Source organism: Cydia splendana, chromosome 22 (assembly GCF_910591565.1).
Source record: "Cydia splendana chromosome 22, ilCydSple1.2, whole genome shotgun sequence".
Classification (NCBI taxonomy): domain Eukaryota; kingdom Metazoa; phylum Arthropoda; class Insecta; order Lepidoptera; family Tortricidae; genus Cydia; species Cydia splendana.
The window spans coordinates 1,592,184-1,607,247 of NC_085981.1; positions in this window are offsets into that span (position 1 = coordinate 1,592,184).

Here is a 15,064-nt window from a genome sequence, read left to right on the forward strand (position 1 = left end):
CTATGTGGTCTATGTAACCTATATAGGTATTTATCCAGCTATCGCTCGGTTGAGGAACGACAACCATCCAAAGTTGAAAAAAATTGACATGGCGTCCTGTTTGAAACCTTGTTAGATGATAGTTTAGATGCTATTTGGAATAATATAATCGTCAGCCGGTTGTATCGCGGTAGAAAGACCGTCCGCTGGTCACATGAACATGGCGGGAGCATATCAATTACATATACCTACACCAGGCCTTTATTTTATCACCAAAGTGCTGAAAAAAGATGTATAATGAAGCCCCGTGAACATCAGTTGCCGCTGAGTTGGCGGATTGAGTACGTAACGGCATTCGTGCAAAAACGGAAATAAATTAAAAATAGTAGGTAATTGTATCCCGATTACTTTGTTAGATGATAGTTAATATTCTATTGTAACAAAAATCCATTTCATTCATTACCTACTAGGCATAGCCAAGGCGGATAACATCCTCAGACGGAAATTAACTATTAACACATGTGAGCTACCGGCCTCCCGCGTTAATAGTTGAAACCCCAACACGCCGTTGAGGGTTATCGCGTGATAAATATTAAGTATTAATGAAAAGGTCCATTATGAGTTTATGTGTAAGCCGTTGGGATTGGGCCGTATTTCCACACATGTAGGTACCTACATGAAATCCTGTGGCCATTATTAACTGGGGCCTTATTACAAATAGAGACACATACATTGTGATCACTCTTAACTCCAGGCCGATTCCCCTCTTATAAGTAAATAAAATAACTTAAGTAATAATTATAACTACATTATATGAATTACGCTCCTTCGGAACGATCATATGTTAAAGAATACTCAAGATATCGTCTAACCGGTCTAACAACCATGACCTTGACGATGGGGTCATTACAAACTTGAAAAGTGCACCCCCAGTTGACCTCAACTTCGCTCGGTCGATTAAGTGTTAAATGCAAAATTACCGTATTTAGTTGTAGCTACTTTCCAACTCTTAAAATACTACAACACCATCACAAGATCTTAAAAGCCTCGAAAACTTTATATAAAGTGGTGTAAAATTTTAACTCTACATCTGACAGGAGTAACGACCTCTACTCGCATAACAACTAAAACGTCGTATCTCCATACCACTGCCATACTTACATACAACCTTTAGACTGTAACGACAGTAACACTACAATTGTTGTATTTCCATACGAAACTCATATTAACGTAAGACCTTTTAAAAGTTAGGACTTTACTAGTGCAGCACTGCCGTTAGCCTAGCGTAACCACCTCGGGAATAAAAGGTCTTATAAACCTATAAAATCCAAATACTTTTAGTACGTTTTAGTTTCAACTGTATAATACGACTAAATTTAAAAGTCGTAAGTGGGTATGGAGTTGATAAGTTTTTAAAGCTTCTTGTTTCGGTTGGCGGTTGACCGCAGTGCGAATGCTAAATACATAATAATGAACGTTATTTGCTGGTTAAATAGTAATTGTGTTTGTTGGAATTGTTGGTCTCACATGGGTGCAGTCACCCGTGTTTTTGACGGGTTTTCTTAGGAATCTCAAATATACATTCTACTCTATTTTGATTCCACGGCGGTAGCAAACATGCAGTACCTGCCTGATGGTAAGTTACTGTAGCCAATGGAAGAGGTGTTTTGAGACAATTTTACTTACGTAACTAAAACTAACACCTTTTTGCACTAACTACCCCCCTCCACACCCCCAACCATAACGGCCCTATTCGAACTTTATCTAGAAACGATATAGATTAGATATGACAGTCTCAAATGTGACATTTCTTCAAATAAAAATGTCACTTTTGACACTGACACATCTAATCTATATCGTTTCTAGATCTATTAATTGACGTATCTTAAAGTTCGAATCGGGCAGTAAGTATTTCGATGTCGGTTTAAAAAAACTAAACTCGGTAAGTAAATCCAACTCCGAGCCGATACATTTGGCATCACAATCGAATCGATAACTCCGCATATGCCTGGCAGCACTTTAAATCTGGCAACTTTCTGGCTGACTCTCATAACGCCGTCAGCTAATATTGGACTTTAACACTGAGTGACTAGGTAGCTTTTTGATTGTGTCGCATCTGGCTACATTCTAACCCACTCTCATAGTGCCGTCAATCTATATTTGACTTTAACTCAGAGTAACAAGGTAGGTTTTCGAGTGTCTGTAATCTGGCGTGCTCTCATATCGCTGTTCCACTTATATTGGTCTTTAACTCACAGTAATAAGGTTGGTTTTTGAATTGTGTTAACTTTTGGCATAGTGAGGTGAATTATTCGTAATATTGGAGAAGTTCGATGGATCTGATTATAATCCAAAGTTTGTAAGAAACTTTTTACATTAAATATAAGGGAACTGGATAAATGGGCTTGCATACAAAAATAACATTATTATTTTGATACAACGTGTGAATTAACAGTTACGTACCTACCTACCTACACGATTAGGTACAGTCACCTGCAATAATATGTTACTCTTCGAAGGCCGCAAAAATATGTGAAACGTTCTTATGGTTAAATAAAAACTGTACATATATCGAAAACTACTACCAATCGACCAAGCCATAAGTATCTCACCTTAAGTATACACCAGGGCTCCCTTAATTAGGATGAAGGAGAAAAGCGCTAAAATAACGAACTATAAAAAGTTGGAAAGGTAAAAGAAACTGTGTGCTGGAATTACGAACTAAAAACAGTATAAATCTCAAGCAAGTCTAAAGGTATTCTAAAAACTTTATTCTTTCAAGAAAAACAGACGACGGGAAGAACTAAAATAAGAAGATAAAAGAAGTCTTGAAATAAACTTCTTTTAAAGAAAATATGTCTGACCAGTTTAATTTTATAACTAAAAACACGAGCTGTTATCAAATATTAGTTATAAAATCTACTTAAATCACTTAAATTTAATATGGTACAATGCCTCAAGGGCCTATTTTAGATTTAAGCTAGTTATTCATTTCACTTAGTATACCACTGTTTATATCTTGTATGTAAATAAATGATTTTTAATTACATAAAAAAATAACATTGAATAACTTTTCCGATTTTATTCAGGATACTTTCTATTCAAAAAGTACACTATTTATATGTTTTATCGTTACCTGAATATCAATATCAACATGAACATTACTACAAAAAGATGCCCCGAGCCTGATTCAGAATTAGCAACTTGTTACCGTTTTGATTTTGTTTTGATACGACCTTGAAGAACGCTCACGCTGATCGGTGCATGCGAAATGAAGTCAAAGTCGTGTGTGAGATACGCGCCAATCAGGGATGTTGCGGATGCAGATTTTTTGACATCCCCGCATGCGGATGCGGATGTCAAGATTAGGGGTAGGTACTTAAAAAACATCAAATATTACACTATGGCAGTTTTTGTAAAAAAAAAAACGAAACGTTTAGTACCTATTTGAGCAAGAATATAGGTGCGTTATATTTAATAGACAGTAATTTGGGCGACTTTTCTGGATCTAGACGTAATGACGAAATTACCTAGCACTTACGCCGCCGCTAACGGGGCCCACTGATTCACAGTCCGCCGGACGGTATCGGCCTGTCAGTTAGAACAAAATTTTGACAGTTCCGAACAACTGACAGGCCGATACCGTCCGGCGGACTGTTAATCAGTGGGCCCCTTAAGACGTTCCTGTACCGACTTGTTCGACATCCGTATCCGCATCAATTTTATGCGGATGCGATTGAAAATAATGCGGATGTTCCGTGGTTGCGGATACGGATGCGAATATTCGCAACATCTCTGGCGCCAATCACCAAGACGATCATCAAGTTCGCATCAAAACCAGTTCACAGCCATAAAAAAATGTTTAGTTAGAATCAACCTCCCATTATTATAGTCTGTATCTTAAGGTATTTAGAAAACCGGGCAAGTGCGAGTCGGACTCGCGCACGAAGGGTTCCGTACCATAATGAAAAAAAAAACAAAACAAAAAAAAAGCAAAAAAAAAACGGTCACCCATCCAAATACTGACCACTCCCGACGTTGCTTAACTTTGGTCAAAAATCACGTTTGTTGTATGGGAGCCCCATTTAAATCTTTATTTTATTCTGTTTTTAGTATTTGTTGTTATAGCGGCAACAGAAATACATCATCTGTGAAAATTTCAACTGTCTAGCTATCACGGTTCGTGAGATGCAGCCTGGTGACAGACGGACGGACGGACGGACGGACGGACGGACGGACGGACGGACGGACGGACGGACGGACGGACGGACGGACGGACGGACGGACAGCGAAGTCTTAGTAATAGGGTCCCGTTTTACCCTTTGGGTACGGAACCCTAAAAAGAGGAAACAAAATCTACAGCTTAGCAAAAAAGAGTAGAAATTAAAAAGTGGCAACACTGTAGTGTCGTCCCATTTTCTTATATATGTTGGTTTGAAAGGGATGACACTACAGTGTTGCCACTTTTTAATTTCTACTCTTTTTAGCCAAGCTGTACCCTCAAATGGCTTCTGAAGCCGGCTCAGGGTAGATGAAAACATTACATGATCAAATAATGTAGGTTAAAGTCAGGTCGTTCAGTGGCAGATCCAGGTGGTTTTGTATTTGGTTGCTTAATGAATAAATGTTATAACTACACGAAAATGTACAAATTATTTGTTTACTTTTATTTAAGTACCTAAAGATACAGAGCATTAGATTGGGTTGCACCTCAATATCTTTTTATCCTCTTTTCATAGCGGAATACTAAAATTCCTCTTTCCCTATTCCCTGTACAATAAAAAGCGAAATATCAATATCAATAACCAAAGTGTAATCAAATAAATCACTTTCGGCACTGTCCTGCCTTTAACCCAATATGTAGCCACTCGCTAGGGTGCCCATTGTGAGAAGATAGGATACAATGGAGCTGGGACTGTTTTTGACAAATAACTGGAAAAATAAGGCCTTTGTAAAAAATGTTGCGCGGTTTTTTATATGAACGAGGTTTTTAGGTATTTCGACGTATACAGGAAAGCTAGAACTACGCCTCGGAAAAATACAGAGTTTTTAAATTTTGTTTTCATTTCGAAACGATAGCTTTAGCTTAGTTGGTAGCCTATTTGGAAAACACATGTGCGTAATATATAATTATATCTTTATGTGTATGAAATTGTATATAGGTTCACAGTTCTTTGGATTACTGTTATGCTGTTATACCATTCGGTTATTTGTGATCCCTAAAATATGGTTGTACTATTATTTATTCTGTGCCTAAACGCCGATCGACGAATCCCCAAGTGACAAAAATGCAAATGGGACCCAATTCCTTGCGAAAGTAAGACGTTGACTGTAACTGACTGACATTGCGTGCCGCGAGCCGCCTCCGCCAAGTCTCCACGGTACGCGGGCCTTATTACTTATTTCTTTATGGCCTTATTGAGGCGTCTTTGTTATAATGACTTGAATGATAATGTCTGTGATACAAAAATTTGGATTAAGAGGCACGATAGTTAACTTATTAATGGTATTCAATAATTTTGTGAGAATAAGGTAGGTCTTATTCTCACAAAATTACTGAATAATTACTGAATACCCCCTGAATACCCTTTATCAAAAAGAATACTTAAACTTGCTTAAACTAAGTATATTGTAGGCAATATACTTAGTTTAAGTATAGTTTTTGATAAAATCGCAACTTTACTTATTGCAAACATAAGGTGATTGGTAGTTTTTAGTTTAAAGATAAAATAGAAGAAAGAAGAACAAAAGAAGAAAACTTTTCTGGAAGAGATCCCTGAAAGGGATAAGTTCACCTTTGTACTAATGATTTGTGTTCTTTCATGTTTTATGTTTCTTTTTGTACAATAAAGTATTTTACTACTACTACTACTAAAATAAACAAATGAAATAAAGATTTTTATAATTTTAACAACTTTGCCTATGTGAACAATATCCGTGGGTGCGTCTCATTTAACACATAAGTCTAAAGCATACGCTAACACACGTTCATGCATCTAAACCTAAATAGAAATAGCTTAACTGTCGTAACACAATGGAATCAATTAAATTTAGACTAATACACACACTATACAGGTGCTTAACTATGTACAATTTTTTTTTGCGATTCACTCGTAATGGTTTTATTATGGCCATACTTCTCCAGGATCGGCGACCGGTCTGGCCTAGTGGGTAGTGACCCTGCCTGCGAAGCCCATGGTCCTGGGTTCGAATCCCAGTAAGGGCATTTATTTGTGTGATGAACACTAATATTTGTTCCTGAGTCATGGGTGTTTTCTATGTATATAAGTATGTATTTATCTATATAAGTATGTATATCTTCGCCTAGCACCCATAGTACAAGCTTTGCTTAGTTTGGGGCTAGGTTGATCTGTGTAAGATGTCCCCAATATTTAATTTTAATTTAATTTAATTTATCTAAGTTTTATCGCGGTCGGTAATAAATATTGCGGTAAAACCGGGATTATTCATGGATTAAACGGTCGCGCCAGGACCGTAGACTAAGACCTGACATTTTGTGCTAGAAAAATAGGTCGTTATAAATAAAATACAATGTGTGGAAATGTGATCTGTAGGGCTACCGCCAATACCGAAAATCGTCAATTGCGGGCATTTTTCTCTGTCACTCTAATTACGCCTTCATTGGAGTAAAAGAGTAAGATCCCCGCAATTTGCGAATTTCGGTTTTCGCGGTAGCCCCTCTGAAACATGTGATAAATTTCCGTACGAAAAAAATACTGTGTCGCTTTATTTCGTCGTTTTATATTTTTTATGTTTTTATAGACTCATATAAAGAACATTCAACGCAAATCCTAGAATTGAAATTTAATACGTGTTTATTTTAATTATGACTCATTGTGTCCATTTAAGTTGACAATTTATCACCACAGTGTATAAAAAGTTTAGGCTAAAATTTCGATTTATATCATTAGTAGATAATCTAGAAACCTCACCACTTGCTCTGTACTCTCTTTCTTACAAAGGTATTAGTATTAGTAATCGTCGTATCGAAACACCTCACCCCGGGAACATCTAACCCCGTACACTGTAGGTTGGCTCAGTAAAAGCATTGATACTTGGGCACTGTCTGCTTCACTCCAGGAAACTTGGCATTTATAATTAAAGCCAGCAAACCGTACTTTCCCGTCTATTCAAGAAGTTAAGCCTAAAGCTCTATTATAAGCTGTAGGACCGGAAAGTACTTTATTTCCTTTCACGAAGCTAGTAGGTAGTGTAATAAGTTATTCAACGGGCATGAAAAACTAAGTTGTTGGCGTGATAGAAGTATCGTGGAACAAAATTAATAAATCATATTTTTTTAATGCCAGCCTACTAGTGGGAGTGGTGGGTAAGGGCCTCCCTCCTCTTGTTCCACTTGTCCCGGTTTTGACTCACGAGTACATCCGGTGAGTCAGTCTCTCAAAAAGGAGTCTAAATTAGCTGGACAGCACTGAAAAACGAATGGAAAATAATTAATATGGAATATGCATTCAAAAAATGCGTGATTTTTCCATGAAATTCATTCCAATAATTTGATCTGACACCTTTCTTAAAGACAAAGAGGATAATATATTTCTGGCACTACCGTAAAACGGGGTGAGTAGGTTTCGCAGGGAGAGGTGGGTTATAAATGGGGAGAGAAGGTTTGAGAGGGGGGTGAGAAGGGATTTTAAGGCTACTGCTACAAAAATAATGTATTCCAATTTAAAATGGAGCTGTAGTAATACGCATAATAAAAAAAAATCGATCCAACAATCTTCCAAAATCACCTTTGTATACGAGGCACTACGGGGTGAGGTGGGTTTTCCTCTTTATCGACAAAGTTATGAAATGGAACTACCCAAAATAAAATAAAAACTAAAATACAAACGTCCGGAACACTCATTATATACACCATTCAGTTTTCATATGTAAAAATAAAATGTTATCGAGGTTTGAATTTCAGTTTTGACCCTACTCACCCCATTTTACGGTATATCTAGAACACCCCTATAGATTCGTTTTGAAAAACCTATCCAACGATATCCAACACTAGAGAGTTGTAGCGAAAAAAAATCATTGCCTACTTTACGTGTATTGGGTGGCGGATTTGCAGTCTTTGCGGCCTAGGCACGCTATAGCCACCCCTTTCGCAGCACCCATCATATGACTACATTTTAAGTTATTTCTTGTTATCATCAGCGAAATTTTTTGCCACAATTTGCTGCCCTAGGCCCGGGCCTACTGGGCCTTAGGGCAAATCCGCCACTGGTATTGAGGATTGGGGAGGTACCCAAAAAATTTTTTGCACTTTTGTGCCTTTTTGTCAGCATGCCAAATTGCCACTTTCTAGCACTAAAGGTCAGTGAGATAGACCACAGACGGACAGACGAACAGACAGACAGATTGACACACGGGCATGGCGCAACTATAACGGTTCCTATTTGACTACGGAACCACAAAAAAGTAGGCAGTAAAAAATAGCTTTCATATTAAATATTGGGATAAAATGACCGCATATAAAATACTCCGTTCACCCGTAAGGTTGATTACAGGCACTTATCGGTCCTTTATTCGGGTCATTGGGTATTGGAGGGTAACATGTTTTAGGGCTTACGTTAGGTATATCGGAATCCCTAAAAGTCGTTGAGGTGAAGCCGGGGCTGTTACCATGTACCTATAGGTACCTACTGCCGTATTCGAACTTCAAGATATTCACAAGAGACGACACGTACTAGATCCATTCTAGATACGTTATAGTTTAGATATCAACTAGTTCTCTTCTGCAGCGCAATTCGGGCAACCAATGTCACTTTTACGTTAGATAGAGTAAGATATCTATTAGATGTGAATTGGATCTTTAAGTCATATCCTGTGGAAATCGTTCAAGGTTATCTCCAGAATCGCGCAAATGTCAAATTTGACAGGTTAGATCTTAAACATATCGTTATCGTATCTTGGTGATGTCTAAAAGATATCTAATAGATGTCTATTTCAAAATCCGAATCGGGCCCCTAATCGTGAGTTACGCGCTTACGCTAAAAATCGATAACATGGAAAATTTTGCGCCTTTCCTAATTTCCTGCAACTCTATGACTTTCTAGAGTTAGACCAAGAAAAGTCTGCAGCGATTATGATAGACCGCGCAGTGCAAGTGTTACTTGAAAGTCATAATTTCATAGAAGTTTGACGTTTAAATAACACTTGCACTGCGTGGGCTATCAAAATCGCTGCAGACTTTTCTTGGTCTAACTCTAGTGTATCTTATGCGTCAAACGTATCTAATAACTTAACGAAAATATATACATAAGTCCCTGTATGTAGAACGATTAGATTATTCACATATACTTTAGAACGTGAACTGTAGAGATATACCCGCTTATTCATAAAACTTTACGGGCCTGATTTAGTTAAATTATGTTTTAACCCTTTCTTACAAATACATAAGTCAAAATGACAGATAAAGACAAACGATTATGTCGATTATTAGTTAATTGATTCGAGGTGTGTAGCGCGTAGCGTGTTCATGAGGGGGATAATCTCTATTTGGAGATTATATTTATATCTATAATATTGATTACATAAACCTGATACATATTTTAGAACATAACTCATCATCATCATCATCATATCAGCCCTTCATCGCCCACTGCTGAGCATAGGCCTCTCTTCTAGTACGCCACTTGTCCCGGTCCTGAGCTAATCTCATCCAGAAGTGACCCGCAATTTTCCCAGATGTCGTCCACCCAACGAGCCAACGGACGCCAGGCGCTTAACACAAACATAACTATTTATTTTAAAGTTAAATATCCAGTTTTAAACCATTCCATATAAAATACTAAATTTTTTCTAGCTGTAAAATAGAGTATAGAGTTGTCTGCAGATTTCGAGGCTTCACGCTCCACATAGACAAAATAGGCGGCTTATTTGTGTGACAATAGACCACTTGGTGCCTAGGTTACGCGGGGCTAGGCTTAGGAATGCTATGTTTGATACTATGTACCGATGCTTAATTGAATGGTCAATGACTCTGACCATGGGGTCCCGGACCTTTGGAAGGCGTGCGTGGAGCCAAAGCTTACAACGCAGAGGCCCTTTAAGACAAATTTGATGTTATGTACTACACCAGCTTAGTATTATATTATTACACACCTTATACAATACACCTATGTAGTTGAAGCTTAAGCACCATAAAAATGTATGCATATTAAGCAATACAGGTAAAGGATGACTCACGTTAGACCGGGCCGTGTCCGGGCCGGAGCTTCCAGTTCACCGTTTTCTATGGAATGCATCACGTGATTACCTGTCATGTCATAGAAAAGTAAGCCCGGGAAGCTCCGGCCCGGACACGGCCAGGTCTAACGTGAGTCATCCTTTAACCTCTCCCAGTAGATAGGTACCCGTGAAAAAGAGAGCATCAGGAAACTCTAATAAAAGTTCACCTCAAACAATGCCTTTATCAAATAAAAAACGCATCAACTTCGCTTGAAAGGGATTGAAAGAAAGCTCATTTTGAAACGCGTACAGCTTTTTATTATTAGCCAATGAGAGCGCGGCTCGCGGGACGCTGATTGGTCGCAGTTCCATTATCGTCCTGCGGCGGCCCTCCTATTGGTCAAGGGCGACGACCTTTGCCTTGAACTCTGTTTTAATCAACTCGAGCAGATGATGAGCTCTGGAATAGGTACGATTGTTTCAGTATTGTTTATCTTTAGTCGGGTTCAGCTTGTTATTTCTCGTATTGTTTCTGCTTTGTATTACGTAGTTTAACAAACGAGTAAGTAATTCAGATAAGACAGTATTTTGTTTTACAATTGATCAGTTCAATAATGTTTTCTCTAGTTATACCTATATACATTTTTCTGTATTTTTTACAGTTCTAAATCCTGGACTAACTACACGCATTTAGGACCAAATAAAGGTATTTACACCACCTCAACTGGTAAAGGCTCTCTTGATTGTTCAAAAACCGATAGCAGAGTTGCATTTTATTCACATGTGAGGCAAAGTAATCAATAATAATAATAATTCATTTATTTATTGCTTTTGTGGGTTTACAATAGGTCTAATAACTAAAAATCAGTACAAATTTACAAATCAACTGCAAATTTTGAGTTGTTTTCTTAAATTTCCTGGTTGAATTTATTTTTAAATGATGATTTTGATCCTGTAGGTTTATAAGGTTTATTATGTTTGTTTATTTCTTTCTTTGTTTTTATCAATAAAATTTTGAATGATAAATATTTGATAACATTCATCTGGATTTGATTTGGTTTATTTTTGTTTGATATCTTACAGTTAATGTTTTCTTCGGGTTGGTGTGGTGAAAAATTGTGTTTCACTCGGGGCAAATTTTGTTTAACCCTCGTGCTTTGAAACCCTCGCAACGCTCTAGATTCCATTTTTCGAACCACTCGCTACGCTCGTGGTTCAATTTTGGAATCTTTCCCTTGCTCGGGTATCAATATTAGCACGAGCGGTTAAACAACAACTTTGCCCCCTTGTAAAACAAATAACTATAAAACGATTGCCAGCTTGCTGGGCATTAATTCTTCGAAAAAATCTAATTTGATGGACCTAAAAGTTAAAATACTTTTTCTCAAAAATGGACGGCAAAGTCGACTTTCCCGTCTAAAAAATAGGTCGCGAAGCGCGTAGTTTATGGTCAGTCAAAAATTAAAAAGTTAAAAACATTGCTGTCTCGATTTTGGGACTGCAATGTTGCATACAAATTCCATTATTTGTCGAGTTCCAAACTTTTTAAAAGTTGAAATGGCCATATCAAATGAAGGCACAGGCCCATTAAACAGCCAAACAGATGATTAGTACCGCGACTATTTAGCTGTCTCAAATAGGTTGGCGTATTTTCGGCAGTAAAATACCCTTTTTTTTTTAATAAAAAGGCGGCAAATCCTATTTTTTTTACGTAAAGGTACGTAAGAACGTTGCTTCTGTAAAATATTTCTATGATATTTATATTTCTCGCACCATTTTTGAGAAAAGCACTATATATGACTCGGCTGGAAGGCTACTTGCTGGCTTCGGATTCAATTAAACGGACTCCCAAGGTCGTCCGTTTAATACGAATCCTCAGCCTGCAAGTAGCTACTTCCGAGCCTCGACAATAATGTACTATTAAACACATTTTATGTAATGCATAATTCGACTGGAAATTACTTTCCAGAGTCACTTTATGTATTATTTATACTTACTTTACTCTTTGTATTATTTACTCAACGGTACAAACAAGTAAGTATGTACCGTTGTATATAAAGTTAAGCGAGCGTTGACTTCAGTAAATATCCCTTAAGAGTAAATACCTAAAGGGCAGGGTTAATGTGTTTATACAGGGTGAGCGTCAGAAACCAAGCTAAAATGTTTACATGAATAAAGATTGAGTACCTAATTTAATGGGATAAAATATTTGAAACAGGGCGCCCAGCGGCAGATTTCCGATTTCAGAATTTGATAAAAAAAAACTAGAACATATAATATTTTATTATTATTTTTACCAAAAGAAGATGAATGCGGATAAAATTTTTTGATAATCATATTTTAAAATGTCGGTTTTCGCTTTATGTACGTAAATTATTTGTATTTGAAATCGGAAATCTGCCATTGGACACCGTATTATGACTCGAAGACGCGCAGTCTTTCGCGGATTACATAATATAGTTACTCGATAAATTACATAATGGAAGCAAGTTAGCGCAAATAAATATTTGAAAGTAGACAGATGCGCACATATTTATGTAGTAATAGTGTGTAATTACTTAATATAACTCAATTGTTTTTTGTATGGAAAGCGAACCACCTTAAATGCAATAGGAAAATAGGAGAGGCATGATGTTAGGACACGGCATGAGGGCATGACAACTTTTTCCTAAACATCCTGAAAGGCAGGATTGAAAAGACAAGAGAAGAAGGGAAACCTTTTTTGTCAGTAATGGATTTGTATCTGTGGCATTATCATGTAACGGCTTGTAACGGTACCCGACTGCCAACGTAAAATGTATTTTCATTAATAACTTAATAGTAGTTTATGTGACTGCTACATAATGAAAAGCATTAAAATACGAGTACGGGTTTATGAATCGAATGAAACGAGTTTCATAAAAGGATCACACGAGTATACAGAGCGAAAGAGAAAGATTGAACGAGAGAATTATACAAGAAACCATTCGGTCATAATTGGTTGATTCAAGAAACAAGACTTATTGTATTCTTGTACTTTTTGATTCATCGTTGTAGCTATATAAACTTTACTAATAACGACACCAAGAGGTCAATTCAGAAAGTACTTTCTTGTTATGAGACGGTTATGGATATGATCTATCAGCTGTCAACCATAACCGTTTCATTGACCAGATATGTAACAATATCAAGATGTCGGATACATAAAGTTTAAAGTAAATACAGATGGCAACTTTAAATTTAGTACAAGTCGAGGGACAGAAACCTCATATAACAAGTATTAGGTTACCGAGCTCTCAAATGCCATAGGTTATTGGGGTTCAGAGGATACGCTGTGGAAATTGCCCTCGCACTAGTGATGGGACGGCGTCGATATCGATATTATCGTTTATTTAAGAATGTTCCAAGGAAGCGCTGGTGGCCTAGCGGTAAGAGCGTGGACTTGCAAACTGGAGGTCGCGGGTTCAAACCCCGGCTCGTACCAATGAGTTTTTCGGAACTTATGTACGAAATATCATTTGATATTTACCAGTCGCTTTTCGGTGAAGGAAAACATCGTGAGGAAACCGGACTAATCCCAAATAAGGCCTAGTTTACCCTCTGGGTTGGGAAGGTCAGATGGCAGTCGCTTTCGTAAAAACTAGTGCCTACGTCAAATCATGGGATTAGTTGTCAAGCGGACCCCAGGCTCCCATGAGCCGTGGCAAAAATGCCGGGATAACGCGAGGAAGAAGAAGAAGAAGGGAAACCTAGAATTACTTATCTCAGCCAAATAAAAAATAATGCGTCGTATGAGGAAACTAAAAGACTGGCAAAAGAAACAAATGACAGTTTTGAATGATTCACGGAAGTTTCACTAGACGTATATCGACCGGGATATGAAACGTCAGAAACGTGATTACCTTTTGTATTGTTTTCGAGCTCCCGATATTTCGACGCAGTAACATGCATCTTGTTCACGGGTAACTGATGATAGCGGATGGGTGAACAAGATGCATGTAACTGCGTCGAAATATCGGGAGCTCGAAAACAATACAAAAGGCAATCACGGATCATATCCCGGTCGATATAAGTCTAAGAAAGAAATGATTGGTGGCTCCACCGACAAGAGCAAAGCTCCTAAGTTATGATGATGATGATAAATTAGGAAGGGTACCGCCGTGCCGGGGTAGCCTATTGAATTCCAGGGCGATAGCTGAAGAATCCGGCGTCCGTCACATTTGAGGGCTTGGACACTTTTTCTTGACATTTATTTCAGTATATAGTAAACGAAGTTGTTGGCAAAACCGACGGCCCAATTCGAACTTTAAGATACGTCAGTTAATAGATCTAGAAACGATATGGATTAGATATGTCAGTGTCAAATGTGACGTTTCTTCAAACAAAAACGTAACTTTTGACACTGACACATCTAAACCATATCGTTTCTACATAGATCTATTAAATTGACGTATATTAAAGTTCGAATAGAAAAAGGCAGCTAGTTTTAGTAAAACAACTAGGAAACCTTTATCTCAACAGACCTGCGACTGACAGTGCTCAACTTGCATCATTGATTTAATATCAAAATGGCCGATCCTATTCCATTTTATCGACGACGGCGCTCGTTAAGCAAAGTGTTTGCAAGTGAAGTTTCCTCATTAGAGATTTAATGGTTTTTATATTTGTAGGTCTCAAAGGGTGAAAGAGTATTTCTTATTATTAAAATAGGTTAAGTAAGTACGGATTATTTAATATAAAGTCCTGTAGGCACTAATGTACATATTTTAATGGTGCGATGTAAAATTAAAAATACGTGGCTCCTATTTAAGTAGGTATCATTTCATTTTGTAAATATGTAGGAAACTGCAGAAATAGTGTGACTTTTACTTTTCTCGATAACATATAAAGGATGCCTCACGTTAGACCG